Genomic DNA, 9,520 nt, shown 5'->3' with positions numbered 1-9,520 from the left:
TTGCTAGAGCAGTTGGAAAATGCAGTCTGTGCTAATTTTTTATACTGCTTCAGGTGATTAAATGATCATTTTACTGCTCTCAAAAATAATTCCAGTGATGTAATGATGCTACAGGAAACAACGTTTTGAAGGGGAGTAATTTAGACCCTGTGGGCATTTTGCTACAGATTTTCATGAGAGGGAGCCAGAACATTAGTGAGTAAATTAGAATGAATTATTTTGATTTTATGAAAGAAGGCGAGCTGACAGGAATGCTGTAGTCTGAGCAGTAGAAGCCAAAATTGCAGCAATAGGAGGGCTTTTGGTACAGCCAAACAGGACAAAGATTGCATTCAGTAAGTAGACTTGTGTGTCCAGGTGTCCCAGCATTTCTGGATTTTTTCTCCAAATACAGAACTGAAAAAATGTTCTTGTCCTTGGGCAAGCTGTGGATAAAGTTACATGCTTCATAATATGGAGCACTGTGAGTCCTAATAATACACCAAACTGGTGTATTAAGATATAAGTAAAAATGATCTCTGTGCAATTTCAATGGAAAGAAGAGCCCCCTGGACTTGATTATTACTTCCTCTCAGGTGAGTTATCAACTGATGCTGCAGGGAAAACCAATAAGCTTCTAAAAAATAGTATGGGAAGTCAGCCTGATAGGACTTGACAACTAATGATTTTATAGTATATTTTTTATTAAGAACTGGAATAAGTATTACCAAATATACCACACCTTATAAGGAAATCTGGACAAAAATATCTAGGAGTTTGAGTTATATCCTTTTAATGTATCTATTGCAAATCCATTTTTATTTTTTTTTTATTCCTCTTCTGGGAAATCAAATCCAATTGCTCCATGATCTGGAATACTTTTGTTTGAAGTGGTATCCTCAGGTCAGATATCATCCTCTGCATTAATAAGAATATATAGTAAGACATTGAGAAGTAATTTTTGCTCAGGTGTTTTAAAGAATATGAGTTTTATATATCCTCTTAAATTAGTACAGTTTGTAGGGCCTAAACCCATATGGGTGTGCAAGCATTTGCTGTATCTAGTTTCCTACTCTTTTGAAAGGTTTTATATTATCATCTGGAGTGCACTTCTGGTTACAAGTTGGCTTTCTTACAAAGAATCTAATAATGCTTATTTATCATCTTGTTATTACAAATACATCAAATGTCGCCTTTATTTTTAATTTTGTAAATATGAATGTCTGTCTTTCACTTTAAGTTTGCACTTTCAATTCACAGTACATTAAAGAAAGGGAAATTACATATTTTGAGATAAAATTTGTCCTGATATGGTCTTTTCTCCATTTTTTGTGATTGTCCTCCCTAGAAAACCAGTGAATCCTAAATGGCCATCTGTCTAAACTGTTCTTATATAGGTAGAGCTGATTTATTTACAAGACACATCTTAGCAAGAGTTCTTAGATTTCACCTAGGGTTTCAGAAAAATTGGGAGCTGTTTCATAATTCACAACCATCAAGTGAAAGTACTTTACATTGCTTTGTGTTGCCTGCACAGGCTATATAAAATATTTAAATGCTACAGTGGAGGTTGAAGAGACAGTTTTGTCACATCAGTTTTGGCACTTTCTGTTACACATGGTCACAAGAGAAAGTCAACACTTAATCCTCACATCTGTAATTTGAGAAATAAAGACCTGAAGGCAGAGAAACCCAAAAGGAAAAAAAAGAGTAAAGCAAAACATTATAATTTTTTTTTTTTTTCTTTGAACATCATGTCTACTAATTTCTGTAGCAGTAGAACCAGAATACCACAATATGTGAGCATGGAGATGTGCATGGAATAAAGAATATTTGATGTAAGGTTAAAGTCAGTCCAAAGATTAAGTTTTCAGTGCCTGACAGAAAAATGAGCTCCACTGTTTAAAGAAAGAAAAAATTCTCTTAATAATTGTCCAAAGATAAGAAGAGTTAGTTGGCACAGACCATTATGACATGAGCTATTAGTTATAACCTGAGGACAACCATACAGAGCCCAAGGCTTATGGGACATTAATGCAAAATGCAGTTTGGAGAGTCACTGAACACTAGGGTGTCAGTCCAGACTCAGGCTGTTGCTCCTATGGAAAAGTACATAAATTAAATGGAATGAGATTACCCTGGAGAGCAGGAGGTAAGCTGAGAACTCAGAAAGACATTTTGCATCTTTGGGCAAGATGGTAACAACTGATATCTCTAGGATGGGCTACTGCTGCTGTCACTGGATGATGCTTCAAACCATTCATTCTTGCCTACTAGCATCAGTCAGTGTATACCCAGAGAAAGTTTCTGCCTCTGGTAATATGCTGCCTGGGGTATTTCTTAGCCTAGTGAACTTAACCAATATACACAGCATGACCCCAGGAAGTTGTGAAGGGAAGTTGTAATGCTGAACATAAGTGGAACTTAAATGGCCCCTGGAAACTGCGATACAGCAAGAAATCCCTTACAGCTGAAGGAAATTTAATCAGAACACACAACTAGGCAAAGTGATATTTCTAAGACAGATAGCAACTTATGTCCTTTAATACAAGATCTAACTGGTAGACAGAAAGTTAAATACACATTTTTGGTGTGTTTTAATAACTAGGGCTAGACCTAATGGTACAGAAGAATTTTGGAAATAAGTATGATTAATAGATGTTTTATAACGATGTTTAGCAGTACATACAGCTGTTTCTAAAGCAGACCTGAACTGAACATCAGCTCCTTTAAGCAATAATCAGCCCTCCAAAAGTAGTAGAATGTGGTCTCAAAAGTCTACCTGTAGTGACAGAAATAACTAATAATTAAAGAGTTCACTTTGTAGGTACTGTTAGTAGTGAAGGCTGAAAGGATAAATAATTTTTAATTAAATTTCTCAGCAGAGAAAAAAAACAAACCTCTAAAAATTGTTATTTAAGCTAAAATAGGTTGAAGTCCAGACAGCCACTTCTAGCTAGAACAAAACCCAAGTTCAGATTGGTTCATTAAGGTAAAGTAAACCAAATATTGAAAGAATGCTGAACTTTTATTGAATTTGCTGAATGCATCTGAAGTACCTGCACACAGGAAAATATATGTTGGATTCTGGTTTTTACTCCAGCTTAGTATTTCACTTTACTCTGGTATTCTAAGCCCTTAGCACAATTATATTTAGAACCAGCATTTCTGTTTAGCCTCTGGAATAATAGTTTATTCAAAATAATATGTGCAAAAGAAAAGAAGAAAAATATTTATGATTTTTTTTTGTTTAGTTTTTGTTTTTGTTTTTTTTTTTCCCTTGGAGAGGAAGGACAGTATCCTTCACAATAGGGTTGATAATCAGACATACTTACTCAAATTTGACCTGATATTCACCAAATTGATTGAAATCCACTAACGTTCCAGTAGTGATAATGGAGCTAAGTCACACCTGATAAATATATTTGTAATACATTAATTATAGTCTCTGTTGGCTGATAGAGAAGTACTCATACTTGACACTTAGATTTTTTTTATTATTTTTTTATTCTTTTCATTTTATATGCCATTGAAGGTGGAAAAAATGGCTTAAATCCAGGTTCTCATTAGTCTGTTTTAACAGGAAGGAATCCAGCATAATATATAGATACTTTCAAACTGCTGGTACCAGAAGTCAAAGCATTTAGAAGACAGTGGTGACTGAAAATTATATTCCTCATCATATATTCAATTATAATTTTTCCTTTTCCTTTGTGTCAGGAATTGTAAAATATCAGCATTTATTTTGAGGTCACACAAGTCAGGGCTAGCAGAGGGGTAGAGGCTTCCAGCAGGGATGATGGGTCAATCACACACCTCTAGTCTCAGCATGATGCTTCTGCTGCAGCAAAGGTAAAGCAGTCTTGGCCTGGAATTTTCTCAACAAATTAATGGTTTTATTGGAGTGACAGGCTATTATTTTTTTCTCTGATCTTTTACAAGAGAAAGCATAAGTAATTTTATCTAATAGGGAACTGTTTAAGGTTTCACACTGGTAAAATGTCAGTACCACCTAAGCAAAACTACATATTACCTTTTTGTAACAAATGACATTTTTTATTAAGATTTTTTTATTATTATTTTTTTTTTCTGTTTTGTGGGCAATTTGCTGATACATTTGCCCTTGAAAAATCTGTTTAGGTGCATGCAATTTATTTTTTTGTTACATACGATTTAACAGAGCTTAGTATTAATTAAGAAGTGGAGCAGGTTAATCACAATCTATGAAAAGCAAATCTTATAGCTCTAGGCATTTTTCCAGAGGCATACTGATTTTTTAGTTCTATTTTAAAATACTTCTATATGTCATTCCACCTCAAAAATTAATGTAAAGAAGAATCACCTGATCATATAAATGGTTGAGGTTGAAGGAGACCTCTAGATGTCCAACCCTCTTGCTCAAGCAGGACTACCTAAAGTTACTTGTCTGCTTGATGAGACAAAGGGACAGGTCCTGATGATGTGTTTTCCTTTTTGAAGATACTGTATGTGAACATTCCAGTTTTTTTCTTTTCTCCAACCTGCAGAATACAGTATTATTGAGTACTGCTGAGAATATTTTTTACACTAATTTACCAAATCCTACTTAAATAAGAATTAGATTTAGCTACAGAAGTGTTATATCTTTACAAGGATATTTTAAGAAAATATATTAAAAAAAGCATTTATCTGGTTTTATCTTCACCTATTTACAGCTCTTGTAAGTGTTCCAGTTTATAGTCTCACCATCTTTTTTTTCACAGGATAGGGTCCATGACTAGTTCACTGTATAGGTTGCTCAGTAATAATTATTCATATTATACCTTTTAGGCTCTCCTGGTAATGACCTGTCTGGATGAAATCCAGTTTAGGTTTTTGGTGGTAAATGTGCATCAATAAATTCTTCAGTTATACTACAGCAGAATGTATTTGAGCATGTTTTTCACCTTTGTAAGGAAGAAAAATAAAAGTTTGCACTTCTTTCCTTGTTAAAAAAAAAGAGGAAAAAAAAAAAAAAAAAAAGAAGAAAAAGAAAAAAGTCAGAGGTGTGTTAAGAAGTAGGTTATTTACAAAAGTAAACAATGTATTTTTTTTTTTTCTCATTTCAATGATTTATTTTACCAATTCTACCAGTCACCCAAGGAATGCACTCTACACACATACCTCATTCTTGAATTACAATACCCTGGCTATTTCAGATCTCTCTCTCATCTGCAGAGAAAAAAGCTTTTGAAAGACACAGACAATTTTCTCTATGCTAGAAGTTAGTGCACCATCCTTTCCAGATCAAAATGCTCGTAAAATATACTCCAGGAGTCTATGCAGAAAGATGCTTCAATTCTTCAAACAAAACACAACATTTTTATATTACTTTCTATATTCTCAAAGAGTGTGTGATCCCATAGAGATAGTTATATCAATATATGACTTGAAATACTGTTTAATTCTCTATAGTGCATTTTGAAATTATTTGCTCTTTGTGTAGGATGCACTCTGTGGCATTGGTGATCTTAAGGCAACTGTCAGAAAACTTTTTCCACATATCATAACAACAGCCCTAGAATAAATTCTGTCTCCCTCTCTCACACACACACAAAACACCCACCACCAACCAACCAACAAAAAAAGTAAATCAGGAAATATAGCTGCTTTGCCTTTAAGACAGCAATTGGTTAGGGATAAAATGTGCAAGATTTTTTCTATTCCTTGATAATAATTGATATGAGGCAATCACTACTTTCAAGTGGAGAACTTTGAATTCCATAATTTCAAAACCTTTTCCCCTCAGGATCCCCAGACATGTAAACTACGAAGAAAACATGAAAGTACTTCTCAAACTATAATTTTCATTTTTTCACCATCAGGTTTGATACAGATTCCTAAACATAGGCTTCTAACACCATTTATTACACTTAGGAATGTCCTAGAATATTTTATCTAACTGCCTGCTATCAGGCAGCTGGCAAACAGTGCAAAAGGCGTTTGTGAAGCCCACATCTTCATATTGGTACCTGGCAAGAAGGATGCAGGGACACGTCTAGTATGACATGAGACATCTCTCTACAGGAAATCAACTATTTTCCTCTCGTGTGTTTAAGAAATAGTAGATGGTATAATAAAAAACCTTTCCGTGAACCTTTAGCTCATAACACCTATGATTTGTTTATAATGTCATTTTGCTTAAACATATCTATGGTGAAATTAGACAAAATAAGGGCACCAATAATGATATGAGTTTTCAGACTTATTTAATAAATAAATTTACCGTAAATCAACAGCTATTGAAAACTTTTTACAACTACAGACAATTCAGGAACATTTATGGAAATGTACAGTGAAATACCTCTGTGTCTTTCGTGAATGCCTTGTTACTTAGGGCATATTATGTATGTCTTTAGAAGTTGATGAAACACTATGTAAAATATTTTACAGATACTGAATGTATATCTGCAGACATTTGAAGAGAAGAATGTAGAACTGTACGATTGTGTGACTGCCTTTTTACAAATTTATGCCAGTTACATAAACATTATAAATATATACTGTGTGTTATTCATTTGCATATTTTAAAAGTTCTTTTTCACACGATCATCATAAGTTAAAGAACTATTGTAGCTTACATTTCATATGGCAATGTCTTTTTTTCAGGAATATTATGTAAACACAACTTTAAAATCAGATGCAAGAGGTAATGTTTCTTACAATACAGCAATATCACACTAATTATTAGGTATTAAACATGTATTTTTGTACCATTTGTGCTGAAACAAAATGAAAATTTTATTTTAAAACATTTTTCTTATCCATCTGCAAGCTGCAATTTTACTGAATTTAATGTCAGAAAACCTAGCTTTATTCTTAAGAGAAACTGAACACTATGACAGCCTAATGCTTTTTTTGATGAAGTCTGTAGCTATGCCATAGTTCTAAGACCACTCAATCAACTATTACTTATAAAGACAGTTGAATTCCTAGCTGGACTTTAAAAGTAACCAAACCACAGACAACAAATAAAAAGCTTCATAGGGGAATAAAGAAAGATTAAAAATAGTTGAAGGTCTATAAATTGGACCAGAAAGTGACCACTCTTTATAAATAAAATAAATAAATAAATAAATATTTTTAAAAACCCCAACAAGTCACAGTATATGTATAATAATGGTTTCTGACCTGAAATCTCAGCATTTGAGTATATCTTGGGTTTATCTAAACATGAAAGCATTATTTATAAACCCATTATCCTTAGCTTTCTGATCCTTCATGTAATTTCATACAGTGCTTTAGGCACCTGACCACAATGAACATAAAATGCCACCTCTTAAAGATATTATTCATGTTTTCCTCCTAGGAAAGATAAAAAAACCCAAAACCCAAAAGTCCTCAAACCAAATAAAACAAACAAGAAAACCACAAAGCCCCCCAAAGAAAACAAAACCAAGAAACAAAAACACCACAACAAAAAAGCACCTACCTAAAAAACCACCAATCAACTAATAAAAAACCCCAGTACTGATAGATCAAGATATTCTTTTTGACAGTGAAAGAAGACAGACAATAGACTTTTTTTCCCTGAATACACTGCCTGTATGTAGCTTATATCGCTGTATAATTCATATATATACAGATGATGTAAGCTGCTTGAATAACTCTGTAAGGTAAATGATGATGTTTTAGATAGAAGAAAATATCTGGCATAAGAGACTTGGAGAGAAATTCCTTCCTTCTTCATACACCATCCTTTCTTTCTCTTTATTCTTGACTAGAGCATGAACCTAAATAGGTGAATCTTCATTTAGTACTTTTTAAAATAGCTTGACACATTCATTAATATTTTTTCCAGAGCAGCCCAATAAGGCATGGAAGCAAATGCATGCTTAAACCTGTCTTTATGAAATACTATGAAGGGCTTGTGACCAGTGAGAGGAGGCACTAATATTGAAAATGCAAGGATGGTGGTACATAGTAGATGATCTGTCATGTTTACCTGATAGAGCATATGCTGATGGCTAAAACACTGAAGAAGTTAGTTATAGACCAAAATCTATTTACTGGACAGCTTACTTGAGATACCATAAAAGCACCCATAAAATAATTATTGCTTAAAATATTCATTAAACTTGATAAACAGGGGAACAAAATGGCCTTCTAGCAACTCCAGTTAAAAAAAAAGTTTACCTACTGTCCTACTCCTTATTTATTTTCCTCAGTCATTTATCTGTCATTTGCATGACTGAAGTTTCCATGTCATGTGGTAGTTTTGGGGAAGAGGCAGGGTGGAGTCTTGGAGCAAAGAAAGAGTTTATGAAAATTCCATGCCAATTTTGTGAATAATTGTTTAAACTGGGAGCTTCTGTGTTTCAATTTTTGCCTAATAAAATACATTCATGATGACAATTGGTGTCCTATTTACACCTCCTTCCTAGGATGATTAGCTGTGAAATCTGAACATTATGATGATGACTGAATAAAATATATATATTTTTAACCTATATTTTCAGTTCCTTAATTTTGTTTATTCAACTTGTAATTAAAAATCCTTGTCTTAATTTCCACCATTTTCATAGTCTTTCTATTTTTCCTATGCTTCTTTTCTTATTGCTTAACTAAATAGTGTTATATTAAAAGCTTTATGATTTCTCAGTGGAATGTTGTACTCCTACTCTCTAACATTTTTTCATGGCAATATAATTACTTTCCCTTAAAGGGAATGTAAGCACATTTCTGCATTTACGTTTGGTTATGTAACAAAATAGCTTTGATTAATTATTTAAGGCCAGCAATATTTGTTTCAGAGGTTAATTCATTTCATGGTTGTTCAGTGCAACCCAGGTTTTTCACTTTTTTCTGCATCCTCAGGAAGATGTTCTGAGCCTTATGCACGTTTCTCTATTTACTCACACATCAGAAAGCCTTTGTTGATGACTGTGTGGGATACTTAAGATTAGGCTCATAGGGTTGCTTTTTTTTATTTTCTACAGTGTAAAAAAAAAAAAAAAAAGCACTGGGGCAGGTTTTTTCCAAATGCCTGAGATAAGATAGCAGGTATTTGTATGATGCCCACCAGCTTTGTGTTATTTAATCCGTTTACAGTTTAGAGTTTTATGATGCACAAATAAAAATAAGTTTTATTCCTTATATATCAGATTTAATTCTGTGTTTCTTCAACAGAAGGACAAAAATGTAAAGAACATGAAGATTAGATTTTAGTGATACTTGATATAATGATTTTAAACAAAAAATGGCAAGGATTTGTCACAGTGTTTTGATGTCAGTCTTTCAGAGCGTCCAGCATGTTTCCAGTATAATCCACCTAAATTGGTTGCCTATATTTTGTTTTTTTGTGGAAATAACAAAACCAGCATAATTATTTGATTCCTTATAGATATAGAATCATAGAATCATAGAATCTTAGGGGCTGGAAGGGACCTCGAGAGATCATCTAGTCCAACCCCCCTGCCAGAGCAGGGTCACCTAGAGTACATCACACAGGAATGCATCCAGGTGGGTTTTGAATGTCTCCAGGGAGGGAGACTCCACAACCTCCCTGGGCAGTCTGTTCCAG

Source organism: Chaetura pelagica, unplaced genomic scaffold (assembly GCF_000747805.2).
Source record: "Chaetura pelagica isolate M959 unplaced genomic scaffold, ChaPel_1.0 scaffold63, whole genome shotgun sequence".
Lineage (NCBI taxonomy): Eukaryota > Metazoa > Chordata > Aves > Apodiformes > Apodidae > Chaetura > Chaetura pelagica.
The sequence above is the reverse complement of the archived record's forward strand: the minus strand, read 5'-3'. Positions refer to the sequence as shown.